The sequence below is a fragment of the Nasonia vitripennis genome (genome assembly GCF_009193385.2).
Source record: "Nasonia vitripennis strain AsymCx chromosome 3 unlocalized genomic scaffold, Nvit_psr_1.1 chr3_random0010, whole genome shotgun sequence".
Taxonomy (NCBI): domain Eukaryota; kingdom Metazoa; phylum Arthropoda; class Insecta; order Hymenoptera; family Pteromalidae; genus Nasonia; species Nasonia vitripennis.
Window position 1 is genome coordinate 1,008,153 of NW_022279630.1, and position 13,388 is coordinate 1,021,540.

At 38.3% G+C, this 13,388-nt stretch overlaps 1 protein-coding gene across 10 annotated transcripts in view; it reads right to left on the reverse strand.

Moving 5' to 3' along the window:
* Window positions 1-13,388, reverse strand: part of LOC100677985 (polyphosphoinositide phosphatase) — a 489,206-nt gene that overhangs the window by 105,970 nt on the left and 369,848 nt on the right. The window lies entirely within an intron of this gene.

A 13,388-nucleotide genomic window follows, 5' to 3' on the forward strand; every position in this document is an offset into this window, starting at 1 on the left:
AAGTACCCGCATATATAAGAAGGATTATGTCTGACTACCTGAAAGACAGAACCCTCTTGTATGACACAGAGAGCGGTAAGAAAACCTATCAAGTAACCGGAGGGGTCCCACAAGGGTCAGTACTTGGCCCATTATTGTGGAACATCATGTACGATGGAGTACTTAGGCTAGAGCTACTCGAAGGGGCAACGGTTGTAGGGTTTGCAGATGACATTGCAGTAGTGGTAGTAGCAAAGCAAAAGGAAGAGGTGACGGTAATTGATAACGAGGCAGTAGGCATAATCCACGATTGGTTAAAGCAGACTGGACTTGAGCTTGCTAGCCATAAAACGGAGGCTATCCTTATCTAGTAGGAAGAAAATAGAGACAATAACGCTGTCAGTAGACGTACACGAAATAGACACTCAGCCGACCATTAAGTACGTGGGAATCACCATGGACGCCAGACTAACGTTTAAGCAGCATCTCGAGAGGGTCAGCAATAAGGCAGCAAAAGTCGGTGCTGCACTATCGCGACTAATGACAAACGTAGGTGGGCCAACGCAAGGTCGAAGGTTACTCCTAGCTAGTGTAACTACATCAATTATGTTATACGGTGCCCCAATATAGGCGGACGCTACGTTGGTGAAGTCCTATGCACGAAAGCTGTCAACAGTTTATAGAAGTGCATTGCGGGTCGCTTCTGCCTACCGAACAGTATCAGAAGATGCAGTGTGCGTTATTTCAAGTATGCCGCCTATTGACCTTCTAGCAAAAGAACGAAAGAATATATACGAAGAAAGCCGGCGTGGTGACAATACTCAAAAGGAAGTTTGGAAATCCGCAAAGGAACAAACCCTAGCTGAGTAGCAAAGACGATGGGACTCCAGTGGAAAGGGGTGATGGACGCACCGCCCTATACCACGTATTGTTGGCTGGACCAATAGACGACACGGGGAAGTGAATTACTACCTTACGCAGTTTTTGAGCGGACATGGGTGCGTTCGAGCCTACCTACACCGCTTCAAGATAGAGGATAATCCAAATTGCCCAGTATGATTGGAATCAAACGAAGATGCGGAGAATGTCTTCTGTAACTGTTCGCGATACGAAATGGAACGAATGAACTCGAGCGTTACCTGCAGACTAGAGTGACCCCTGAGTCAATGATGACAGCTATGCTAGCGTCGAAGGATGGCTGGTGTGCAGTAAACAACTACGTAAGGACCATTCTCAAGTAGGTTAGAAATGACGAAGAGAAAATAAGGGAAGGACAAGGCGAAACAGCTGAGTAAAACTGTTGCTAGACGAAAGCCACTAGGCAGTAGATACGAAACGCTCCTCGGACTGATGCAGAGGAACGTAGGTCACAGAGTTGAGTTCTCACTCCCCTGATAGATGCAGAGGAACGTAGAAGCTAGAGTTGAGTACCTCTAAGTGCTCCTCAGACCGATGCTGAGGAACGTAGGGAACTGATTTGAGACCAGACTCCCTCACCCGATGCAGAGGAACGTAGGTGTCGAGATTGAGTCTGTCCAGTGGATGGCCGGTCGATGCTGCTCGAAGTAGACGACCGAACGATGCTGCAGGAAGCAGACGGCTGGACGATGCAGAATGAAGTAGACGAGTTTGATCCTTAACCCCTAATTACCTTGGTGGATGGGGGATGTATGGAAATGTCAAACTTTAAAGGAGAAACCAAAAAAGGGCTAGATAACGGGTCCCACGGAAGTATTGTTCAACGATAGTACCTGAGGGGATCAGGTGTCAGAGGGCCACTTGTGCAGAGCTTGCTATGCCTACGCCACATAAAAAAAAAACACACACACATACACAGAGCCATCCGCACGGACATTTTCTAAAAACCATAGATATGTACTCTAAACACCTTCAAATGAGTTTGTACGACGTTTTAGCGGAACTGAATATTTTACTATTACAAAGTTTTCTCTTAGGGAGAAGCAAAAATAGAAAGAATTAATGTTTTGGTATTTATATTTTCGACATATATTATGACATATATACATATGTATACACATAATACATGCATACATATAGATTAATAAAGATTATTTTAAGATTGGTCCAGATAAAAGGTATGCTGTAAATAATTATTTGTGCAAATATAATCTTTTTTTTTAAGTTATTTATTTGTAAATATAAAATGACGAAGGCTGTATGTATCCATGCATATCACAAGATGTAATATGCAGATTTGGTCCAGATGAAAAGGATGCTGCAAATAGTTGTTTGTGCAGCTATGCTCTTTTTTCAAAGCTTTATAATTGTGTTTGTAAATATAAAATGACGAATTCTGTATGTATTCATGCATATCACAAGATGTTACCTGCAGATCCAGTCGTGCATTGAATTTATTTTATTTGATACATCAGGACATTCAAACTATTAATAAATAATATCATTTAACAATCAATGTTCATGTATAATTCTTTTGTTTGTTAATAATAACAACAACGGTCTATTCTTTGAATCGTAAGAATACATTTTATTCTTTGATAAAGATGAAATCGCTCGATTCAATCTTTGGTAAAGAATAAAACTTGACATTTATTCTTTTGAAATGACGAAGGCATATTTTATTATTTTCAAAAAATAAAACTGTGATATTGAATCTTCACAAAAGAATAAACCGTACCTTTAATTTTTTTGTGCTCATCAAAAGTATAAGAGTAATGATTTATACTTTTCCAAAGAAGTAATTGAAGCATTTAATCTTTCCAGCGTCTGTTTCTGTTTTTAAGACTTTAAAGTATACTAGTAGCCATAACTACTTTTATAGAATGTTGACTATATTGAATATATTTATTTATACTCGACGGTAATTAATTCTCGCTAAAAGTTTTTGAAATCTTGCGTTTGATTGGTTAGAATTTATCATCGAGTGTACATTTAATATTTAATAGTATATTTAATTACACGTCAAATAATTAAATATCATTACAATTAATTTGTAAATCGCGAGCAAAGCGAGCGTTTCTTGCTAGTATATATAAAAAATAAATACAACCTAAAATAGCTGACCAAAAAACACGAGCAATAGAATATGAATATATTTTAGAATGCAAGCTAACTAAGCAAAGGGCTGGAGCAAAGTTACGACGCGTTGAACACCCGCTCCCGTGCAAACCCTAGAGCCTCGAGCCGCTGAAAACTCGTGCCCACTAAGACAAAGGCGCTTGTTATAATATATTTAGTATTATAATCTTCATTCTGTACCAAAACGGTACTCGTCACACCATCTACTGGCTGATGGGGATTTCGCCAATTATTATCCACAAAACCAACGCTTTACCGAGGTCTACCGAAGGAACTCAAAGCATATACAATTAATATGCCCACGCTAACGTCTCTCACCTTCGACTCTCTCACTTAGCAGTCATAGATTGGCCTTTTCTCACTGTGATTGACCTATATAGCCCGTGGAGTAAATTCCCAATTGAGGTCGGTGGCAGTCTAGGAATGATTATAGAACCACTCCTAACTGTGTTGGCCTGAAGCTATAAATTGCACTGTCGATTCGCACATGTGAGAACCAAGTGACGAAGAAAAGTTTGCTGAACCTAATAGTAGGCAAAATTAAGAGCAATAAATTTCCTGTTTATCTTTTCCCATAACCCACCAAAGTTTATTACTATGCAGAATCAGGAGCTCTTCCCCAGCCGCGACTCTTGAATTGCGATACTGCTTTTGCACTAGAACTTAAATTCAATACGTAGAATTTCATATTAAAAATATTGGCTCGATGCAGCGTTGGTGGAGCAGATACGACTCTTTAGGTCTTTTATTTATCAAGGGGCGCAACAGCGCCGCGCTGGCGATCAAAAGTATACAAAGTACATACGACACAAGGACGATGTGGGTCGCGTTCCTAATATACTCTACTAGATATTGTTTTCTCTAACTACAGAATAATTTTCCAAACGCATTTATATCATTACACCGGCGCACAAAAAAAAATATCTGACCCCGGTACATGACACGTGTATTCCTATGTATTTTGGCTCACTAAATACGAAAACGGTACGAGATTTGCTTTATCACCCTCCAATTTTATTTTGTATATCGATAGATATTCATAGCATATGTTTCTGGCTGACTAAAACCAATTACTTTGAAACATCTGCTATATATATCTATCAATTGATCACTTATTTGTCTACGTAATTTACGTACTTCAGAATCTCGACAGACGCAATAAAAAATGCCTGTGTCTTTTGCACACATGTGAAACGGCCTATCTCTTCTTCTTGTAATCCTATACTCTCCAGCGGCCAAGTTGCCAACCGATAGATAGCTACGGTCGCTGAATGACGACGACTGCGTACCCGCTTTCCCACCCAGACCAGCCACCGATACTGTGTCTCCTAATCCCTGCATCGTGAGTGAATCTTTTTTTGATGTACCTGCCATAACTTTCAAAAGTCTTCTTGTAGTAAGTATCTCTGTATCAGCATAGTTGCTAACAGATATAGAGCTGCGATCGCTGGAAAATGTAGTATAACCCGTATAGTATAAGATTTTCCGGTGTTTAGTTTATTTTACTTTTTTAAAGAAGAGCGTATGGGCTCGGATCGAATTTGACATCAGATTTGTATTCAGTGACTCAAATTATATTAAACTAGCGCGCTACGCGCAGCCTTACGGCCGCGATGGCTTGCCGCCTTGAATCGCTTCGTGATGCAAGGCACGCAAAAAGCTTCGCGTTTTGCGTATAAGACACGTCCAGTAACGCTCGCGCTTTGCGCTCGCACTGTACTGCTTTTGGTTCTAAAAAATCGCTTTTAGAGTTGTTGTTTATCAAAAAGTGTTTGGAAAAAATGTTTGCTACGGTAAAAGTTGTATTTTAAGGATGTCTACAACTTTGTCATTTAACATTTCCATGTAAAACGTAAATCCGAAAAGTTTTATGGCGAATAATTGCTTTTTTAGCTGTAAAAAATTGATTTTGAGCTGTACACTCAAGTTATAAGCATTTTTATTACTTGATGTTAATGGAAAAAGTTGTATTTTTCAAATATGTACTACTTTTCCATCTATTTTTTTTTTTTTTTTTAGAATGCTGAGAATTCGAGTTAGGACTAAAAACCGTTTTTAGCGATTTTTGGAGGTGACCGTATTCTGCGTATACATGCATTAATATTATGAGGGGAGTTCGCACACAAGTTTTTAGCCCGATTGTTTAAGTCTCTCAGAGATAATCATGTTACACCAAAATTTTTAGTAAAAAACACGCAAAAATTGAACAAATTGTGCCTGTATTTCAAAAAAACGTAGAGGACCGGGATGAAAAAATAAGTCTTATAATTTGTGTGAGAGCAGACTCCTCCCAAAATATCAGCCCAATCAGTCGAAAATTGCGTGAGATATCGCATCTCACACATTTTTCGCGCACGAAACTATAAGGCACTTCCGTGTCGTAGTCATACCTAAAAATGTCTGTTAAATAGAAAGTTTGACTTAAAGCACGGTAAACGGCGCAAAAATCATAAAAAAAGCTGATTTTCTTTTTTTTTGACTAATTTTCCTGATTAAAAAAAAAGAGCGGGTAATGGATCAAATCTGACATCAGATTGGTATTTTGCGGGTCAAAATAAACAAATATATAGATATATATTTTTTTTCAATACTAGATTACCCAGTAAACTTAGTAAATACCGAAAAATTGGCAAACATGTCCATTTCTCGAATTTACTCATTAATACTTGCAATCTAAATAAAACTGGAAGGTGATGAAGCAATTTTCGTACCGGATTCGTTCTTAGCAAGCTAAAATACGTAGGAATACATGTGTCATGTGCCGGGGTCAGATATTTTTTTTTGTGCGTCAGTGTTATTGTTGCACTTATACCCGTTTCATCGACTTGAAAGCTATTTATTTAATCTGTCTAAAGGGAAAAAGATTTATTCTAAAAGATTACTTTATTAGCGAAATATTGCAAGTTAAATTTGTATCTCGTCTGGTCACGTAGCTTTCGAACATCGACGGCGCGAAAATTTGAATAGTCGAGGAAATAAAGCAATGAACTATCGATTTTTAAGCAGTAAGATGGATTTTAATGTAATTATTTGCGTTTGATTCGTGAGAACTTTCATAAACTTTGTAAACTAAATTCATCAATTACTTATCCAAAAATGCTTTTTTGCATACAAACATAAATAAAAAATTTACAACTCAGTAAATATTATTGGAAATAAGTCCAGTTTTGTTATTCAGGGATTTTGGGGTTGCTGAACACGAATATCGCGACGACAACGGTCTCCGAAGTACCTGGTCCGAGGTGCCCAAGGTGGATAGTATTAACGTCGCCTCCAGGAATTATCTTGAGTATGAAATTACTTTTTTAACTAAAGTTTTTGGTGTCTATATGTAACTACTATTCGAGGACGGCGTCTATGTGTTGAGAGGTGACCGATGACGAGTTCCAGGTGGTGCACTTCGTAGTTTTTGGAAATCAAGATTTTAAAAATTTTTCTAATAATTTCTGAAATACGGATACAAAATATATAATTAAATATGTTTTCGGAAATGCCAAGCTAGATGAGTAATTTAAAATTTAACTCATCCTTTTATTATTAGAATTTGCTTAAATCATATTTTACCCAAGACGTTAGAAGGGAAATTTTCCATTTTGGTTTAATGTCATACACAAGTCACATACAATGCTCTGATGAGTGCATAATAAGTTTATTTTTATTATTAAATATACAAAATTAATTAATATTAATAAATTCAAACTATTGTATCAACTTAGAATTAAAGTAAAAAAACCGCTGCCAATTCTTTGACATATACCTTTCTTCAACATTACACTACTTTTATAAGAAACTTTTATTCGCCAATATTTTACCTTTTAGAAAGGTTTTTTTATGGGTTGCACATACTGGCGTTTCGTATAGAATGTAAATAAATAGTTAGTATGTACATTTTTAACATCCCATAACTAACAATTACCGATTGTCGAAAACTTACTGAGTTTAAATAAACTTGTTGTCGAGAAACGTTGGTGTCGGGGTCGAGGCTGTCCGTAGGATCAACAGCTTCGACCCCGTACGAGGCCGTCCATATGATGCAGAAAGAAGAAGACTAGTTCGATCCTGAACTCCTAATCACCCACGTGGATGTGGCATGTACGGAGATTTCAAACTGAAAAGGAGAAGCCAACTAGGCTAATTAACGCGCCCTAAGAAAGTTTTGTTTTACAATTGTACTTGTGAGGATCTAGTGTCAGAGGGCCACTTGAACAGAGCTTGCTTTGCCTACGCCACATAAAAAAAACATTTTTTTTTAATGTATTAATTGGATTCAAAACATTGAAAAAAATTAAAATTGATCAAAATCTATCTGAAATCCGTAATTAGATTTCATATAGATCTTCCCTACTAAAAAAAATCGCGCGATTTGTCCGGCGATTATATAATATAAATAAAATAAATTAGTTTAAAATGTAAAATTAGTTAGCGAGGTGGCCAGTATAGGCGTTACCATCCGGATAAATAACACCTAAATCGGCCACCACGCTTAATAATTTTGTATTTTAAACAATTTTATTTTATTGAAAAATTTATTTTAGATGAATCGCGCGATTAGTCACGCGATTTTTTTCTATAGGGTTATGTAGATCTCATATGATATTTTCACGCGTGATGAGATTTTGCCTAAGAATTCATCTGAGACCTTATTTGAGGTTTTACGGTAGGATTAAAGAACCAAAAGTATAAAAATAGTGAGAAGCAACTTATCTTGTTTTCTCGAATTAACAAATTCAATTAAGGGGGCACACCACCTTTGAAATTGGCTATAAGTTCACTTCATCCCCAACTCCTTAGGGGTTGGGGTAAACCGCAAGTAGACCGCAAGTAGACCGGAAGTTGACCGGAAGTCAACCGGAAGTAGACAGGAAGTTGACCGGAAGTAATCGGAAAAAATACAAAATGATTCGAAAGTGATCGAAAATAACCAGCAATAAACCGAAAATATACCGAAAATGAACAGGAAGTGACCAGCAAATGCATATTTGCTGAAGTACTCTTAAGAAGTGAATGGGAAATAAATCAACAAATAATAAACACAAATTTTACTAAGTTTGAAAAGTAATATTCATAAACTGTCAAAATGACATCAATATAATTCATTTTCAAAAATGTACATTTAAATAATTATTGGGTCGGGGAAAAAATAATTTCGATTCTTTCTAATAGATGACGTTAAAGTTGTATATCTATAGTAATGCTTATTCAATGAAGCCACACAAAGCATGTTTAGAAATTTAAAGTCTATAGAATATTCTAGAGTACAAAGTGGCGTCACCCGTTTACTGATTCAAAGATTATTGCGCTTTGACAATGCATATTCCAGAAGGCCACTTTCGCCACATTTTGCTTTTCTACTTCCGAGAAAGGAAAACTGCAGCGCAGGCTCATCGAAAATCGTGCAGTGTTTATATTGATGACTGACTAAGTAAACGCCAGTGTCAGAATAGGTTTGCTCGATTTCGTTCCGGAAACTTCGATCGCCCTGAACCTCGCGCTGGTCGGGCAACCGTCAAAAAAGTCGATGAAACTCTTGGATAAATCGAGATAGACCGCCATATTTCATCTCACGACATCGCTATGGAACCAAACATCGATTATAAAACAGTTTTGAACCATTTACATAAGACTGGATACAAAAAGAAGTTCGATACTTGGGTTCCACACAAATTAACGTCAAAAAATTTAATGGACCGAGTTTCCATTTGTGAATCCCTGCTGAAACGAAACGAAATCGAGCCATTTTTGAAACAAATAATTACGGGCCATAAAAAATGGACCACGCGCGACAATAATGTGCTAAAGAGATCGTGTTTGAAGCCCGGAGAAGCTTTACAAACAGTTGCGGAGCCCGTATTGACGCGAAGAAAGGTATTGCTGAGTGTTTGGTAGGATTGGAAGGGTATTGTTTATTATGAGCTGCTTGAACCTGGACAAACCATTAATTCGACTGCTACTGTGCGATTGCAACAGGCTATTGAAAAAAAAACCGTCCAGAATTGATCAATAGGAGAGGCGTTGTCTTCCATTACGACAAAGCTAGACCGAACATATCTTTAATGACTGGTCAAGAATTGAGAGTTTAGCTGGGAATTTTTTATACATCCGCCGTATAGCCTGGACTTTGCCCCGTCGAACTATCATTTGTTCCAGTCTCTGCAAAACTCTCCGAGTAGTGTAAAGCTGGATTAAAAAGAAGCCTGTGAAAATCACTTGGTTGAGTTTTTCGCCCAGAAATCTCAGAAGTTCTACAGTGACAAAAATATGGTTTTGCCAGAAAAGTGGCAAAAGGTTATCGATTAGAACGGCACATATATCGTTGTTTAGTTTTCAAAATTTATATTAAAAAATAAAAATAAACCTGAAAAAATATGAAAAAAAAAAACGAAATTACTTTTTCCGCACCCCAACATTTAACACAGTATACAGTTGAATACACTTCAACGTTAGTGTGACAGTTAAATTTTAATAATAAGTATGGGCTAAGTGAAACAATAAATCAATTAATTATTGATCTATTATCTGTGTTTTTTATAACATCTTATCTATTGATCTATTATCAATAAGGTATTATAAACTATTATACAGTTTATTATCCAGGACAAAAATGTTAAAAAAATAGAAGAAAACTCAAATAAAAAAACTCTCATAATTTGCCTTACGCGCCATGCATACGTGTATGTGTAATATAATCTAAGTTTTTATGAAGCTCTTTAATTTAATGTAGATTATAGATGCATTGCATTTTTGGAATTTTTCTGTTTGTTCGCTTTGATTAGTTGGAGAATGTTGCTTTTTTGCTTTGTACAACTGGAAAATTAGTCTATCAATTGTAGAAGCATTTCCATGTTTAATTTATAATATATTTCTAGCTGTAATTAATAAATATAATGTAAAAAATAAACAATATATATTATAATTTTTAAAAATTTCAATAAAACTAAATCTGATGATAATATAAAAGCAATAATGAACAACTTGACAACAAATAAACGTTTATCTCTATTATTCACAAAATATATTGAAGAAAGAATCATAATAATTTATCAAAAAGTTAGATCATTAAAAAAAAATTATAATCATATCATTACTGATTGCTGGTACAAACAGGCAGACATGTTCATATTTTCAGAAACTTGTACTATAGATTCAGATATTTTCGAAATACTTAGATATAAAATAATATATAGATCAGATAATAATAATACAAAATCAACAAAAGGCATCATTTGTTTTGTTAAAGAAAATAAAGAATATAACATCATTGACAAAAATATTTATAACGTCTATAAAAATAATTGTTTACATCACATTGATATGGTACTTTTACATATTGTAAACATGTATATTTTAACTGGTTATAAATCACCTTCAGTTGGTAATGAAACTTTCAAAGAACATTTTGAAAAGTTTATTTAGAAAATAATTCAATAGAAACATATTTGAACAATCAAAAATTAAAAAGAGCAATTCCACCAAGAATTTCTACAACAAATTTTAATACATAAATAGATATTACTTTTACCAATGAAACTATACAAAGTTTCACGGCAGGAGTGTACGAAACTTATTTTTCGGATCACAAACCCATTTTTATTGGTATCAATGATAAAAATAAATTACCTGATATAAATTAAAATATTGAAAAAATTAATGATCTTTTTAATACTAAAAACAATAATAAGAAATATAATAATAATAATGACAATTATGCTCTATGCGGGGAAGCCCGTATGTGGCGCGTCCCCCGGGTGGCGGATGAAGGAGTGCTCGCCGAGGCACACACCTCGGAGGGCAGAGCAGAAATAAAATATGCTTCGTGGACCAAATCAGGCCGCCGCGTTTGCCGTGCGGTGCGACCCGTAAGCTGCCAAAAGGAGATCCTGGATGGAGAGGCGATCTAACGGTCTCTCTAAGACCCGCGGTTGCGTGCTGAAGTGACGCCAACCATCTTTGGCTCCCGCTAACAGCAAGACGGGAGGCCGGTTATCTAGCTAGTATTGGTCAACCGGCTCAAGCGAGTGCGTGATATTGTGTGACATCCGCCGGAAACTCTCCAGAGAGCCAAGCACCTTTGTTCTGAGTGGGAGGCTTGAGAGAGTGGAGGTGGGCTAGTGCAATAGCGCGTGCTATACCCTGACATGATATACCCAGTCTGGCACCGCCTACAGTTATGTGTTGGGGCCATGTCAGCTGCCCCTATAGACGGGGGGATCCAGGGTCGGACACGTGCCGGGATGAAGAAAAATGCTTATAATGTGGGAACCACAAACGAATTTGGGGAAAACTCACAGGAGAACCTGGAAGTTGAAACCTTAAGGGTGCCGACAACGCAAGACGGTGGATATCTAATCCACCAATCAAGCAGCAGTACCAGTATAGGTAGCGCCATGATTGCTGCAGGATACCGATACGAGAGTGGAACGGTAGGTGAAGAGAGCCAGACCACAAGAGAATGCCTACAAGCCCATGCCAGCTTGCGTGACAAGATAAGGGAAGTGAGAGATATGACCAGGGAAATGACCAAAACCCTGGATGAGCAGAAGGGCGTGAACTCCAAGATTAAAGATGGATTACCCTTAATAGGATCAATGTTGATCGAAGCTGTCACGCTTTTTGACAAGATGGAGGATGTTGTAAAGAGGCAGCCCCTTCAACAACCTAGAGCGGACAATGCAAAGTCCCAAAAAACGGCAAAGTCGAAGAAGAGGGTACGAGCATCATCCGACGGAGGCGGCGATACCCCCGTCAAAAAAGACAAAAAGGACAAGTGCTCCCTCGACGAGTAGGGACAGCGACGGGAACGGACAGACTTCTCATAGACAGACACAATGGGACGTAGCTGCTGGCAGGAAGGCAAAAAAGAAACAGAAGGACAAACCGGAGCAGACCCAACCAAAGAAGAGAGAAGAGAAGGTTCTACGTCAGAGGACGGACGCCATTCTGATAAAGCCGGAGAGTGGAAAAATCTATGCTGACATTTTGGGTCAGATGAAGGCACATGCAAAGCCGGAAGAACTAAACACAGAGGTCAAGTTCGTCCGTAAAAAAAGACAAGGTGGCGTTCTAGTGGGGGTAGGTAAGAGCAGTGACAAAATAAAGTCATTGCAAAAAGCTATTTAAGACGCAATCGGACAAGTAGGCACGATTGAGAACAAGATCTCCAAGATAACACTAGAGATCAGGGACATCGATGGACTTACGACAAAGGAAGAGATCAACAGTGCTATCGCGGCCGTGACGGACTGTGGCGAAGAGGATGTTAAAATCCATCTGTTCGAGCCAAACACGAGAGAGCAGAAGATGGCAGTAGTTGAATTGGACCAGACCAAGGCCGCCGCCCTGCTCAAAATAGGAAAGATCCGCATCGGTTGGGTAAACTGCCGAGTGCGGGTGCGAGCGAGCGTCACGCGATGCTACCGTTGCCTTGGCTACGGGCACGTAAAAGCCAAATGCAAAGGCCCTGACAGGATCCCTAGCTGTTGGAAGTGTGGTGCGGGTAAACATAGAGCGGCGGCATGCAACGTACCGACCAAACAGATAAAGTGTTTTCTTTGCAAAGACGCCAAGACGCCTGAGGGCAGGACGATGCACACTCCAGGCACCGGAGCGTGCACAGTCTTCCGGATGGCTCTAAACGCAAGCAAGACCCAAATATAATCGCAAGAATACCTGCACAGAAGTAGGCTCGCACATGAGTAGAGAGAGGCAAGCCCAGGCAGACAGGTAAGGGAGGTAAAAAGAGGGGAGGGGTGGCGCCGTGGCTCGTCGGGGCAAGTCTAGTTGGGTCTCGCGGTGGGAGGTGATGACGTAAGAGCGAGTGAGTCCTGGCGAGGCCCCCTGGGGTGGGGATCGTGGCGGTCAAGAAGGGTCTTAGATCGCGTATATTTTTTTTTTTTTGTTAGTGTGTCTTTATATGCTAAAATGGATACTTGTTTTATGCACCCGTGGTTTGCGCTAGTCTTACTTCCGCAGGTAAAACAGTGTTTGTACAGAGATTTTTGAAGCATCTTGATGTGTTGGCTAATTTGAAGCTTGGTAGAATAATATTTTATTATAGTGAATGGCAAGAAAGTTATAGAGTGGAGAATGTAGAGATTGAATTTCGTGAAGGATTACCGCGAAACGAGGACTATCCGAACGATCCGAAAAAACGAAAATTGTTAATAATAGATGATTTGATGCGCGAGTCAGCGAATAATGGTACAATAATAGATTTGTTTAGTAAGGGAAGTCGTCATCGTAATGCATCGGTGATTTACATATGTCAGAATATATTTTACAAAGGACAGCGCGATATATCGCTGAATGCGAATTATATAGTTTTATTTAAGGGACCGTGCACAGATTTAGCATTT